Here is a 15,923-nt window from a genome sequence, read left to right on the forward strand (position 1 = left end):
AGTGAGTTGGTTAGTACTAGTGCAAATGGGGACCTGCTGGGGTTTCATGGCTATGAATTGGACCCCTAGTTCAAGAGGGACTATAAAGAATTCTCTTTCCTAATAATCTTCCCTCACCCTATTCAAAGACCTTTAAAAAACAAAACACAATAAAACAAAAACTTGGACTGGAAATTTCATTGGTATAAGACAAAGCTTTTTAAATTATGGGTCACAACCCCATGTAGGGTCTTGTAACTAAATGTGGGGGTTATAAAATTATGCTCAATTATCAGTAAATGTTTGATTTCTATATCTATTTTATATACCTGTATATCTGTGTTCTTGTAAAATATAAATTTAAGAATCCCTGATATAAGGAACTCCAGTAAGGAAATTTTCTCCATTAAGAATTCTATACCTGTTTTGATAAGTGTCTGAATAGTCTTACAAAGTTTTCTAGGGTATTGGGAAATTAAATGACTTGACTCAGATCATAAAACCTCAATATGTCAGAGGCAGAAATTAAATTCAAGGTTTCCAGACTAAGGCCAGCATTCTCTTCACTATACCAAACTGCCTCTTAATGCATATACAAACGGGAATGGAAGAACAGTGACAAGAAGCAATTAACCAGATTTGGTCCAGGAATACCTATCTGAATTGGGCATTTTCCAAGGTCTTCCTAGGGTATTTTGGGAATAAAATGCAAAGGGGAGGTCCCTAGTTTTTGGAAAACTCATCCTCTTGTAGATGGGAAGTGAGAGAGTATGGGTCACTCATATTGCATCCTGGAAGGAGAAACTTTCCCTACAAATGAAGATTTGGGAAGGCAGACAGAAAGCAAGCCAATTTTGAAGATCTAACCAGAGGGACTTGGGATTCTAGCTAGGTCTAACATGCAGGAATGATTAATCTTTTTTTTTTTTTTTTAAATTCTCAATGGTATTTTATTTTTCCAAATACATGTAAAGATAGTTTCCAATATTCTTTTTTTTTTTTTTGGGGGGGGGATTGGAGCTATTGGAGTTAAATGACTTGCCCAAGGTCACACTTCCAGGATGTGTTAAGTATCTGAGGCCAGATTTGAACTCAGGTTCTTCTGACTTCAGGGCTAGTGCTCTATCCAATACACCAACTAGCTGCCTCCAGTATTCATTTTTGTAAGATTTTTGTGTTCCAAATTTTTCTCTTTCCCTTTCTTTCTTCTCCCTTTCCCCAAGATAGCAAGCAATCTGATATAAGTTAAATAAGTGCAATTCTTTTAAACATATTTCTACATTTGTCATGTTGTGCAAGAAAAATCAGAACAAAAGGGGGAAAAAACATAAGAAAGAAAAAGCAAACAGGCAAGCAAACAAACAAAAGGTGAAAATAGTATGCTTTTGCCCACATCCAGTCTCCATAATTCTTCCTCTGAATGGGGATGGGTATTTCCCCCCAAGTCTATTAGAATTGTCTTGAATCACCTTAATGTTGAAAAGAGCCAAGTCCATCACAGTTGATCATCACAAAATCTTGCTGTTGCTGAGTACAATGTTCTCCTGATTTTCACTTCACTCAGTATCAGTTCATGTAAGTAAGTCTTTCCAGGCTTTTCTGAAATCAGCCTGCTCATCATTTTTTATTGAACAATAGTATTCCATTACATTTATATGCCATAACTTATTCAGCCATTTACCAACTGATGAACATCCACTCACTTTCCAATATCTTGTCCCTCTGTCAATAAAAAGTTTAAAAGACAAAAACAAAACCAAACCAAACCCAATATCTTGTCACTACAAAAAGACCTGTTACAGAGGAATGTTTAATCTTTACTAGTGCTGTGACCTAATTTCTTCTGTATGAAGAAATTTGATTAGTTCCTCAACCCCTATCATCCTTCCCTCTAAGTAAGATCTGTTTTCCCTTATACAGAATTCATTAGATTGATAGATACAGAGAAGTGAATACTAAGAGAAAAGAAGCCTAGAAGATTTATTTCAGTTACCTAGTTACATGCTGGTTTTATTGGAGGGTCATGAGAGCATTTGCCCATTCAATGTGCCAAGAATATTGGTTTTAGGCTGGTGATCTCTTGGGAACAAACTTAGTAGCTAAGAATGGTCTAATTTAACTCATCTGTTCTAAGACTTTATCCTCCACACCCTAGTGCTATCTTTGCAGCTGTTATGCTACAGTGAGCATGTAGCCACAACTGGCCAGTCAGCTCTTGTGATGATCCAGAGAGAATGAATCACTCAAAGGAGATGACTCAGGGTGATGCATGCAGAAATTGGATGGGGAGCAGGGACATCCAACAATGAAGAATTCTGCTTTTGGAATGTTGAATATCAATATCATTTTCTTCAGGTGTTTGCCTTAGAGCTGGATTCATGTTAAGACAGGAGTCTAAATCAATTCAATCTAATTGAACAAATCTTTTAAAGCCTACTGTGTGCAAGGGATTAATCTTCAAAGCAGAAGGGTAATAATACTTGGTGTCATATTTCTCAATATTGGATGGGGATGGCAGAACTGTAATTAGGCTGGGACAAGAAGGACTTTATCCCAGATACAAGCAGTAACTTTACACCTAGTTAATGTGAAAGAGATGCATGAACATAGGTTGTTGTGAATTTTGGAGAAGTATTTGTTACACAGAAAAAGTAACTTCAGAGGTCAAAGAAATGGAACTATGAGATTTTGGAAATAGAGATTCTTAGGTTGTATTTTGTTCCCCTTATAATATTTCTTATTTTTGCCAACATCAGGATGAGGTTGACTGATTCTTCCTTGAAGGAGCCCTCCACCATGTTAGAGATTTACTGCCAACACAGGATATTTTGATAAGACATCCAAGAGAAAAGTGTTTTTCTGCAGAAACTTCTATGATCTCCAAGGCTTTCACATATAAGTCATTTTCATTTTGCTGTAGAATATGCCCTCAAAGTGAATCTAAAAAGGTATTAAAAACCCAATCTGTACCTTAAGAAGCTCAAGCTGCTCCCAATCTAAGCAATTTTTCTTATTTATTTTCTTTTCAATCTGGCTACTCACTTTTTGATCCTCTCCCTTCTCCTTCCCCAGTCTTATATACCCGACTGCTCTGACTCTCATGACTGGGAAACTCCCACAAACATAAGCATATCTCATTGTGTCCCAAAGTCATTGTTCTACCCAAATTGTATTACCGAAAATTGCTAACTATTGCTCTGAGGATGGTGACTTTGAATTAGGTAACTCAGGTATCTCGTTGGGGTGAGGAGAATGAGGAGGGCAGGATGGAGACATTGAAGTTCTAGTGTTTTTCTCCATGGCCCATTAATTTGGGGGTGAAGGAAAGTTCCTTCTATTGACTGTAGTAAACATAAGGTTTAAGAACCTTCCAAATACAAAGGGCCATTTAAATGCAAAATAAAGTATAGGATGATAAGTTCACTTTGCCTTCTGGGAGAATGACTGTCAGCTGCAGAAGCCATTAAAAGTCACAGGCTATAAAATAGTGCAGGAAGAACTCTTCCACTCTTGCCCAGTACCCTTACACTGACCTTGTTACAAAGTGTGTGTCTCTTACACAGGCATTCCCAACAACCGACATCTTTCATCAGCACACAAGCACAAATCTGTGGCTATTTTGAGTTCAGTGAGGGTGTGTTATATGTTTGAAATTTAATTCTAGCTCCTTACCCGGTCCCATGCCCTTCACTGAAGTCCCATTTGGATGCCCCATCATGGCTGAAAGGTTGACTTGGTTCTTGAAGACTGTGTCATTGGAGCATAAACCCTGGCAAATCTTACTGAAATAGGAAGCCATTGTACAGAGACCAAAATCAGCCCATGTACCTCTGAAAAAGCTCAGCACTAGAAAGCAGCTGCCTGGGGATGGATTTGGTGTTTTTTTTTTTTTTTTTTTTTTGGCAACACCACTTTATGAAAGCATCTGCTAGGACATAAATGGGTGGTGATCTGTGTCTGAGTAGGGGATGTGCCTCACACTGATGTTATCACAAATTCTTGAGGCAACTGGCTGGTGAAGTACATAGAGCACTGGGCCCAGAGTCAAGATCTGAATTCAAATGAGGTCTCAGACATTTACTAGCTGTATGGAACTGGACACTTTTTATTTGGTTTTCTTCAGTTTTATCCACTGTAGAATGGAGATAATAGTACCAATCTTTCAGGGTGGTTGTGAGAATGGAATGAGATAAAATTTGTAAAGCACTTAGCTTAGTGTAGGGCATATAGTAGGTGCTATGTAAATGCTTATTTCCTCTCTCATTGAAACATTAAAGTTTTATGTACTTGATCCTTATTTTATTAACAAATTAATAGTATTTTATTTCTTCAAACACATGCAATCTCTCTCTCTCTCTCTCTTTTTTTTTTAAATAACTTTTTATTGACAGAACCCATGCCAGGGTAATTTTTTACAGCATTATCCCTTGCACTCACTTCTGTTCCGATTTTTCCTCTCCCTCCTCCACCCCCTCCCCCAGATGGCAAGCAGTCCTTTAAATGTTGAATAGGTTACAGTATATCCTAGATACAATATATGTGTGCAGAACTGAACATTTTTCTTGTTGCACAGGGAGAATTAAATTCAGAAGGTATAAATAACCCAGGAAGAAAAACAAAATGCAAGCAGTTTATATTCATTTCCCAGTGTTCTTTCTTTGGGTGTAGCTGCTTCTGTCCATCCTTGATCAATTGAAACTGAATTAACTCTCTTTATTGAAGAGATCCACTTCCATCAGAATGCATCCTCATACAGTATAGTTGTTGAGGTATATAATGATCTCCTGGTTCTGCTCATTTCACTTAGCATCAGTTCATGTAAGTCTCACCAGTCCTCTCTGTATTCATCCTGCTGGTCATTTCTTATTGGCCATCAATCTTCAAATTTATATTCCTAGTTCTTAGAAAAGTGCCTGGTACATAGTACATACTTTGATGATTTACTTCCTGTGTGAAGATAGATGATTATTCTTCAACAATTTATTGAGGGACACAATGTCTTCAAGCAGTAGAACCAAAGGCAATAAAAGCTCAATGAGTAAAGTTAATGAATCTGTCTTTCTGGCTGGGATCCATTCAAATTCAATGTCAAGGTGGCTCAAAACCTTAAGAATCTTGAAGGATATGGTGTAGCTCATTCCTAAATTCATCAATGGTTTGCAAATTATTTGAAGAAATGGTTCTTTCTATATACTAGATTAGAACTGCTCACCCATGAGTTCTGAACCATTTAGACTTTAAGGCTTTTCTTTTCTTTCATCAATATACTGAGGACTTAAAAAAAAAAGAAGACTAATGATTTCACCAATGTAGGGAATCCTTTTTACCAATGAAGATCTGCATCTTTTCCACAACTAATTGTATTAGAGAGCTAGCCAGGGCCCTGGGAATCTGAAAGATTTGTTCAGGGTTTAGGGTCACAAAGCAATTATGTCTGTGTTCCCTCTCTTCCTTCCTCCTTCCTTTCCTTCCTTCCCTCCTTCCTTTCCTTCTTCTCTCCCTTCCCTCCCTTCCCTCCCTTCTCTCCCTTCCCTCCCTTCCCTCCCTCCCCTCCCTTCTTTCTTTCCTTCTTTCTTTCTTTCTTTCTTTCTTTCTTCTTTCTTTCTTTCTTTCTTTCTTTCTTTCTTTCTTTCTTTCTTTTCTTTCTTTTTCTCTTTCCTTCTTTCCTTCCTTCCTTCCTCCCTGCCTTTCTTCCTCCCTGCCTGCTTTCCTTCCTTCCTCACTTTCTCCCAGCTCAAGTTTGGGTCTTTCTAATGCTAGATCCAGAACTCCATCCATTACACCACCTAGCTGCCTTATAAAAAAGTAAAAAAACAAAACAAAACAAAACAAATAAACAAACAAAAAACAACAAGGCTCAGACAAGATGGCCCTAAATTTTCTAAGCTATTCTTCAAGTTCTCCCAGGCTTCCAGTCTACAAGGAATTAAATGATACTGTATCTATTCAAGGTTGCATCCATTTTCTGAAGGTCTCTTTGTCCCTTTGATAAGAATGAATGATTTTTAAAAAACACACTCATTGTGAATGTGGGGTTTTCCAGGGGTATGTTGGAGGCAGTTGAAACTACCTAGTGAGAGTGTATTGTTACATTTTCAGTGTCAGTAATTATGGCCTCATAAATCAGCCATAGCATAGCTACAAATCAGTCTTAGTTTAGTTTTGTTTGTCTAGACTTAAGAAAGTGATGGAGAAAATGTTAATGTAAATTAAACTTAAAAGTATGTCAAGCCTACATTCTTCCCACCCCCACCTTGGGAGAACCAATTGTTAAACAGTGTACTGCTATATTTTAGCCAGTTAATTTCATTGGACAGACTTTATTGATCAATTTTCCTAATCTTAAATTTGTTCTTAGCAAATTAGGAAGTCTTTTGATGGCTTGGCAAGTTTGTAATGCTCAGTCTGGTTATGATGTAGCCATTTCAACTAGCTATCTAAATTCAACTGCTCTTAGCTAGGGCAACATAAAAGAACTACAAATGGCTAAACAGGAAAGTTTCCATCATCTCAAAAGCAGAGATTTTGGCCTTCAGATTGATGTGCAGATCCACCTTAAAGTTCACAAAATATATCCATGTGCTTTATCCTTCTGAAGTAGCATCCATTTCAAAGGAGTTTTCACCATTTACTCTGCCCTCTTCTCAGCCTAATTGAATTCAAATAGCTTTGAGATCTACCATATAAATGAAAGAATTTTGCTGTATTTGAAAGCACTCTAAAAGCCGCAAGGCAATTCACAAATGGACAGAGCATTACAATAATGTTTCATGTTTGTATAAATATAAGGAAAACAAAAACTTTTTGAGGTGACGGAAGAAATGCAGGACCAAGCTGCACTCCTCCCTTTCATGGGTTACTAAATGTCTTCTTCAGGCTTGTTGAAACTTCAAGGCAATTTGCATTGCCCAGACTTTCTTTGGGACTATGGAGCCTAAGTAGTGGTGGAAACAGTTCCCAAAGCTACAAAAAAAGGTAAAAGATAATTTTTGCCCTCAAAGAGCTTATGGCCTAATGGAGTAGATCACACACAAATATTGATATACACAATAAATTGGAAATAATTAACAGAGGATGATCCGGAAATACTTTCTATAGAAGGTGAGATTTTAGTTAGGACTTGAAAAAAGCCATGGAGCTCATAGACAGAGTTGAGGAGGGAGAACATTCTAGGAATGGAATGAAGCCAATGAAAATTCCCTGAGAAGAGAGATAATGTGTCTTGGAAAAGCAATGAGTATGTTTGTCCCAAGACTCAGATAAAGTCAATAGGAGATGGGACTGAAGGATGAGGGACATACAGCCTGTGTCCTGTGATGGGGAAGAGATGAAAAGAACTTAACCTGACTGTTAGGAGTGAGGATTTCACTTTTTTCTGAGTGTGTGTTTGTGTTTCTGTTTAGGGGATGGGATAAATAAGGTTTCCATCACTTTTTGAACAACCATTTGTATGTGAGCCTGGGTGTGGTATAGATATAACACCACTGACAAAAGAATGGGGTATGTATGTATGGTTGTCTCACACTCACAAGAGTGTGATAACACTCCCCCAAGGAAGCAGCTGCAGCAGATGATAGCTTTAGCAGAGGGCAACAGCAGCTCTTCTGAGTAGCAGAGAAAGACAGCTTTAGAGGCAAGGGGCAGGGGCAGAGGGTGGAGCTTTATCGGGTGACAGCTGCTGCAAGAGGAGCTCCAGGACTTGAATGAGGCAACTGTAAGAAGTGGAACAGAAGTGATGGAGCTCAGCCAATTACTGGGACATGGACCCATGAAAGCTTTTCTGTCTTGATACATTTCTTCACTTTGGGGATGAAATTTTCAGAGTCTTGTTTCTCTTCTTACTGATTTGGATTCTGTGGGAGATTTTGTGACTTGGGACTGAGGATGAGGATGACTCAGTTGCTTGATTCCCCTCTCCCTTTTTAATTTACCTTGCTACTCTGTCTCAATTAAATTTATTGCTATTTTATTTACAATTTGTTAGTATGTAGAAAATACTCTTCATCTAAACTTAAGCTTGTGTGATTCCCTCCAAACATCCCATATTTAATTTAAGGTAGCAAAGGGCTCCACAGGGTTGTGGGAACTTAGTAACACAGTGCTTTTCAAGGTTACAAAGTGCTTAAAAAAAAAAAAAAACTATCCAGAAGTAGCCATTGCAAATATTATTTCCATTTTATTTCTAACGAAACCGAGAACCAGAGACTTGCCTATAGCCTATAGTTAGTTAAATTACAAGAGCTCAAACTCCAACCATGTCTTATAATTACAGTGCTAGTCTATTTTCATTTCCTCCCTCCCTCCCTCCATTCATTCCTTCATGCCTGCCTTCCTTCCTCTCTGCCTCCTTCCTTCTTCTCTTCTTCCCTCTTTCCCTCCCTCCCTTCTTCTCTTTTTCCCTCCTTCCCTCCCTCCCTCCCTCCTTTCCTTCCTTCCTTAATCCTTCCTTCCTTCCTTCCTTAATCTTTCCTTCCTTCCTTCCTTCCTTCCTTCCTTCCTTCCTTCCTTCCTTCCTTCCTTCCTTCCTTCCTTCCTTCCTTCCTTCCTTCCTTCCTTCCTTCCTAACTTTTCTAGGAATTTAATAGCAATTTAATAGGAATTAACAAAAATAAGCACAAATATTTCAGTATAAAATATTATACAACATACCTATACAAAAATGAGGATAGTATATGACATTGGGAACTTCTGTTATGTACAAACACAAGCCCCCCTTTTTTTTTTTAAACCAACAAATCCAATCAATACATTGTCTACGTTTGAAAAGGTATCTCAATCTACACACTTCTAATCCATTGCCTCTGAGCCAAGAGATAATGCTTTATCATTAGTTCCTTAAAGTCATGATTGATTATTGTTTTTGTATGTGTGAGACAATTAGGGTTAAATGCCTTGCACAGGGTCACACAACTAGGAAGTGTTAAGTGTTAGATACTGGATTTGAACTCAGGTCCTTCTAACTCCAGAGCTAATGTTCTATACCTTGTGTCATCTAGCTGCCCCTTGAATATTGTTTTGATCAGAGTTTCGAAGAACTTCAAAGAAGGACTTGAAATTGATGAGGTTTGGCACAGGGCAGAGAGTTGTGGGAATCCCTTCTGGTTGGCGCAGGTCTTTTGTAAAGGAATTTACAAACCCAAAAAGTTAGATTGGCAAAAAGAAGTTTATCGGCACTGAGAAGTCAGGTTTTGCTAGGAGGCTAACTTTCTCAGTGGCAAGGTCCTGACAGAAAAGTAAAGGTCTAGCAAAGGAGTCCTGGCAGAAAGATAAATAAGGGGTGTAAATAAATCCTGTCAGAGAGATAAAGAGGGGTGTGTTAACACTGAAAGGGAGCCTCTTCTCAGGAGGCAAGGTCCTGGCAAGCACCTATGCCAAGGAGAGAGAGAGCGGTTCCTTCACAAGGCATGGTTCTGCTTTGGGTCTCTGCCAGGTCCTGATAGAGAAGTAGGTAAGAAAGATAAAGAGGGGTTAATGCTGAAAAAGAATGTCTTCTCAGTGGGCAGGGAGTCCTTGCAGGCAGCTATGCCAAGGAAAGGTCCCTTGGCCTGGCATGTTCCTGCCTTGAGCCTCTGCAAAGAAACGAGTGAGCAGAAATCTATTTTATCTTGGCTGGGGGCTGAGGCAGTTTGAGTTGAAATCGGACTAAAATCTTCCAGTTGAATAGAAGATTTCCAGTTGAATGAGTGTCCCTGGACTAATCTTCAACTCAATAGAGTGTGTAACAGAATGAAACTACTTATCTTGATTTCTTGGGGTGGGCCTTTGCAGGGGAGAGCTTCTCAAGAATTCAAGGACCCCTTGCCCACTGAGAAAACATTCTCATTAGTACACATTGGTTCAATGATCATCTCTATGCAGATGTTTCCCAAGTCTATATATCTAATCTGAGTTCCTCTTTTTTACCAACTGTCTAGTGGATATTTCTAGCAGGATGATCTACAGACATCTCAAGTCCAACATGATCCAAGCAGAACTTATTGTTTTATTCCCTAAATTTAGCCCTTCCCTTTGTGTTATAGTTGAGGCTACTGCCATCTTCCCAATCACACCTTGAAACCTTCACCACTTGTTCTTACTTACCCCTCATAATTTGTCTATTGCCAAATTTTGTTCTTTATACCTCCACATTATAGTTCCCATTCTTTTGCACACACACACACACACACACACACACACACACACACACACACACACACATCCAGAGAAACAGACAGAGAGATATATAGAGACAGAGAGAGAAAGAGAGACAGAGACAAAGCTAGACAAAGACAGAGCAAGAAAGATGTCCAAACTGATATTGTCTTAGACATGACTCTGTGCCCCAAGATTTCAGGTAATATTTTTAGTATTTTTTTTCTTCATTTATAGTATTCTTGAAGAAAGAAAAGATGTTAAAATACAATCTGCATTAATATTCTAAAATGGAGCAACCTTGTCTCTCTCTCCCCTTTCTTATAGATCACTCTCCTCTAGGAATTCAGGAAGTTCCTCCCATACTGCTTTGTCAGGTGTTTTGAGTGTCACCTTTTAAATAGAATAGGAGAAGTGGATAGAGCCTTAAAGTGGGAGTCATTTGACTTCTTTCTATCTCAGTTTTCTCATATGTGAAATGGGGATAATAATAGTACCTATCTCTCAGGATTGTGAGGATAAAATGAGATATTTATAAAATGTAAACCTTATAGCACTATATAAAATGTTAGTTATTATTATTATTGCTGTTATTATTTTCATGGGATGGACCCTAGTCAAATCCCTTCAGGAAATACAAGGAGATTGTCTTTTGATGAGCCAATATTCTGGTCATATGCATGGGTAAAGAATCTAATCTAAAATTGATGTTAAGTTGAGTCTGATTCTTCATGACCCTATTTGGGGTTTTCTTAAAGATATTAGAGTTGTCTGCCATTTCCTTCTCCAGCTCATTTTACAAATGAAGAAACTGAGGCAAATTGGGTTAAGTGACTTGCTCAGGGTCACATAGCCAGAATGGATTTGAACTTAAGTCTTTGTGACTCTGGGTTTACCACTCTATTCACTGTGCCATCTAGCTTCCTGTAAACTTGATAGGTATATTCTATTAATCATTTCTGGTTATCACCTTTAGTTCATTCACCTAATGAAAGATCTTTCCCCCTTTTTGTTAAGATCTATGCTACCCACCTTTCCAAAGACCCTTTCCAAGAGTTGGAAAGCTTTAGAAAAAAAATACTATTTCATCATGTTTCTAGAAAAACCAAAAAGAAGGGTTTATTTATTTATTTATTTTGGTTGTTTTTGTGAGGCAATCAGGGTTAAGTTACTTGACCAGGGTCACACAGCTAGGATGTGTGAAGTGTCTGAGATTAAATTTGAATTCAGATCTTCCTGATTCCAGGGCTGTACTATGTTATTCAGGGTTTTGTTTTGTTTTTTAATGCTTGTACTATAGTAATTGTTTAACAAATTTTTGATTGGTTTATTTTTTTTTTTTCTGTTTTTGTTCATGTCGTTTCATAAAAATCTTCCCAAATTTTTCTGAATCTATTAAAATAGTTTTTGATGGTACAAAAATATTCTATGAATGCATACGTTGCAGTTTGTTCAGCCATTGACTAGGTCATAAACAGATACTTTATTTCAAGTTCTTTGATACAACAAAAATATGTATATAAATTTGTTTGTACACATTGGTCTTTTCCCTCTGTCTTTGACCTCTTTGGAGTATATGCCTAATAGAGACATCTCTGGGTCAAAGGGCACAGACACTTTAGTAACTATTTCAGTAAAGTCACAAATTATTTTTTTCTCAAACTTTTTTTTTTAAGAATTGTTGGACTTCTCAACTCCATAGACAGTGCATTAGTATACCTGTCCCCCTGCATCCTCTTCAACAATTGCCATTTTCCTGTTTTATCATCTTTGCAAATCTGATGGTTGTGAGATAGAAATTTAGAGTTTCAAAAATTAGCATTTCTTTTATTATTAGTGATTTGGATTATGTTACATACGAAACACGTTGCAAACCTTAAAGCACTATGTGCATGACGGTTATTTCTTTTTCATTTGGTTTTTTTTTTTTAGCTCGCAAAACTGTCTATTCATATCCTTTGAGCACTTATCTCATGAAGCTCTTGCTCATATATTTGGAGCCATTCCCTATATATCTTGGATATCGGACTCCAAAGCACTTTCTACCCCAGCTGTCTCTGATCTACGAGTCTTAGCTCTACATGCTCTAATGATCTCCTAATGCCTACATGATGCTTTGGGTTTAGAAATTATTGGAGTGGGCTGATTGGGGGTTGACGGCACTGGGGTTATCACTATCCCAAGCAACACTACTCTATCTTCCCGGTGTGGGCCACTTTAGGAGGGAAAAAAGGCAGTAGTCGTAAGTAGGGGCAGACCAGGATAAGAGGAAATGAGATTATGCTTGATTCTCATTTCTTGTCATAGACTCATTGGGGTGGCCTGAGCAGTCCTGAAATGGGATGAACAGCTAATTCCAGGCAAGGTTATATGATTCTGCAGGGGCTTAGCTGAACAAAGCCCACTTTACGGCCTATTTTATAGCCTGTGACTTTTAATGGCTTCAGCAGCTGACAGTCATTCTCGCCAAAGCCGAAGTGAACTTGTCATCCTGTACTTTATTTTGCATTTAAATGGTTCTTTGTATTTTAAAGGTGCTTTGCAATCATTAATTCATTATCCTCTCAACATTCCTCTGAGACAGGTCTCACATGCTGTTTTCTCCTATTTTTTCCTTTCCTTTTCTTTTCAGAAACCAGGGGAGCAGGGATGTAGAGAAGTGTCCAAGGTCACATAGACTTCTTCAAGGAGTTGCAGCTACCTCTAGCATCCTGCCTCCTAACTTTGTATTAAATTCATTGTAACAGACAACTTCTCACTTTTGAAGTCCTATCAGGTAAAAGACCTTTTAGAAAAGATCACCAAGGTGAGTGTTTTATAAAATTTCTAGAACTGTTCTTTCTTCTTGGAAAATTTGTCATTCTGTGGGTCATAGATCTAATAAGTCAATAATGAATTAATAGTAAAATCCATTAATTATGGGCTCCTAGAATCCTTAGAGTGGGTGGAACTGATTGGATGAAGTATTTCTCAGTATTGAGTCACATGTTCCCTGCTTCCAGAACTGAGACCTTGGGAAGGTCATTTACTCTTTGGAGGAATGCACTTTGAACCTGAGATGCAGGAAGTTGCAGGAAATGACATGACCTGTGGGAGGCAGCCAGCATTGGTGATCATTGGTCAAGGATGATTGCATCCTGTTAGTCTATGCAATGAGAAGGCTCTAGTCTTTTGCTTTTAAATCCTGGACAAGCCCGAAGCAGGTCAGGTTCCAGGCACATGGGGGTTGAGATGGCTCCCAGGTGTGTCTGGGTCTCTCCCTACAGGGATTAAATAAATGCTTTCTCTTGGTACTTGAAGATGTCTCTGATTAGTTAATTGGATTGGGAAGGGGGTCTTATTCCTGACAGTCCCACAGGAGGGATCTGAGAGACCATTTCTCCAATCTCATTTTGCAATTTCAGTTTCAGAAAACTGAAGTCCAGAGAAGGGAAATGGAAAATCCAAGTTCAATATGTTGGAGTGTCAGAATTTTAACTCAAATCCTCTAATTTAGAAGTGGAATGAACCAAACCAGATTAAAATGTAATTAGGAAATTGGGAGTATTGCATAGACTGATCAAATGACTACATTTTCTGATTGAAAAAAGAAAGAATAGGATATAAGCTCTTTCTTTGTAGACTCACTGGAAAGAATCTTAGCACCATACTGGACAATGGGGTTGAATGTGAGCTGAGTCTTCTGTGCTAGGTCTCTGTGTTGGTGCTTTCTTGTTTTTGTCTCTTCTTTTCTTTAAAAAAAAATAATAGCTTTTTATTTTTTAAAATGTTTTTGTCTTTTCTAATGGGGTTCAGAGGAAATGATCTTTGACAAATCACTATCCTGCTATTATTCTTTTATGGTCAATGTTTCATGGACCATTGCATATTGTTGTGTTGCCTAGTCATTTTAGTTGTATTTCCATTCTGGACCCCTATTTGGGATTTTTCTTGGCAAATATACTGGAGTGTTTTTTTTTTTTTTTTTTTTTTCTTCTGCAGCTCATTTTACAGGTGAAGAAACTGAGGCAAACAGGTGAAGTGACTGTCCAGGATCACTGAGTCTTCCAGATTCCAGGTCCAATACTCTACCTACTGTGCCACCTAGCTGCCCTGGACTGTTGCATAGATAGATAAAATAACTGTTTTAGATAGCTGACTAAAAGTATCAGAATGTGTTTTGTTAACATCATACTGGTTCCTGTAAGGGTACTTTCCACATCTGTTATGGTTCATTTCACAATTTTGAAAGTGTATATTAAGAATGGGATTACATTTGTGTTAATTGCTTTAAATGTGCCTTTCCCACATTCAACTTTCATTTCAGAATGCCAGTAATCCTCTTAATAGTTTTGGGCTCAGCCTTCTCCTTGATATCTTTATGTTTGAGGTATCTTGCCTGGAGGATACCAAGATATTTCTAAATGTTGCCTTGAATCATAGGTTCAAAATGAGCTCCAGATGCAATCTTTATCCTGTGGCATATGTTAAGAATTTTACACTTATCAAGAGAGATTCCAGGAGATGAAGGAGCAATTTAATTTGTTTTTCAGTGGAACCATAGAGCTTGATGTTATCCAGATACATCAAAGAGTTAATAAGATGTTTTGGTTTGACTCCTTTAATTTGGAAGTCATATTTGGGGGAAGGGTAAGAAATAACCATTTATATAGTGTCTATTATTGTGTTAAGCACTTTACAAATATTATCTCATTTGATTCTTACATCAACAGTGTGGAAGTAGGTGATGTTATCCCCATTTAATAGTTGAAGAAATTGAGGCAAACAGAGGGTAAAGTTACTTGCTTAGGCTCACAGATTTAGTAAATGTCTGAGGCTGGATTTGAACTCAGTTCTTTCTGATACCAAGGCCAATTCTATTCAATGCATCATTTAGATTGGGACTTGTTCAGGATCATATAGCTAGTAAGTACCAGAGGTAAGATCTGAACCCATCTTCCTCAAATAAAGAAAATAAGATACTTCTGCATGGTCACACCCAATTCTACCATGGCTAGTTCTGGTCCTTCTCAAAGCTGATGAATCCAGTGAATTGATGCCATCAAACTATAGGGGTATATTAGAAGTTTCTTTGAATTATTGTAGGTAGAAACCTTTCAGCGGAAGGTTAATTCCCTTAAGTTAGGGATTGTTCATTTAATAGTTGATCTTTTCTATGGGGATCCCTTGGTGGGAGTAGGCAGACAGGTAAAGTTCCTACAAAATTGAAAAACATAAATTACTAAGGTAAAAACTCCCTATTTGACTAAAAACTTTTGGAAAAAACACAAAACAGTGTCAGAAATTAGGTTTAAACTAACACCTTACACTATATTTCATAATACATTGTAAATGGATACACAACGTTTCTATAAAAGTCATAATATAAAAGAATTAAGAGAAACAGATCATATATCAGAGTTATGGGTAAGAGATGTATTCTTAATTAAACAAAAGATAGGGGCAACTATAAAAGATAAAATAGATAACTGATTACTTGAAGTTGAAAAGCTTTTTTTCAGACAACATAAAGGCATCTGAGATAAGAAGGGAAGTAATTGATGGGTAAAAATCTTTGTATCAAAATTTTCTGATAAGGATTTAGTATCTATGATATATAAACAAGTAAATAAATATGACTAATAGCTATTCCCCAATAGATAAATAATCAAAAGATATGAAGAAACAATTCTCAAAAAAAAGTTAATTGCAAAGCATTCACAACCTTTGGAAGAATACTCCAAATTACTAATAGCAAGAGAAATGCAAAGGTCTTATGTCACATGCTACAAATTGGCAAAGATGACCAAAAAATGACAAGTCAATGTTGGAGG

General features: G+C 37.5%; 1 long non-coding RNA gene across 1 annotated transcript in view; it reads right to left on the bottom strand.

Annotated features, from left to right (window-relative positions):
* LOC127544152 (uncharacterized) overlaps positions 1 to 3,839 on the bottom strand; it is a 50,397-nt gene extending 46,558 nt beyond the window's left edge. The window contains exon 1 of the long non-coding RNA XR_007949384.1: positions 3,652 to 3,839. This is a non-coding gene — a long non-coding RNA (uncharacterized LOC127544152). The remainder of the gene's footprint in view (positions 1 to 3,651) is intronic.
* Between the last annotated feature and the right edge of the window lie 12,084 nt (positions 3,840 to 15,923).

Source organism: Antechinus flavipes, chromosome 1 (assembly GCF_016432865.1).
Source record: "Antechinus flavipes isolate AdamAnt ecotype Samford, QLD, Australia chromosome 1, AdamAnt_v2, whole genome shotgun sequence".
Lineage (NCBI taxonomy): Eukaryota > Metazoa > Chordata > Mammalia > Dasyuromorphia > Dasyuridae > Antechinus > Antechinus flavipes.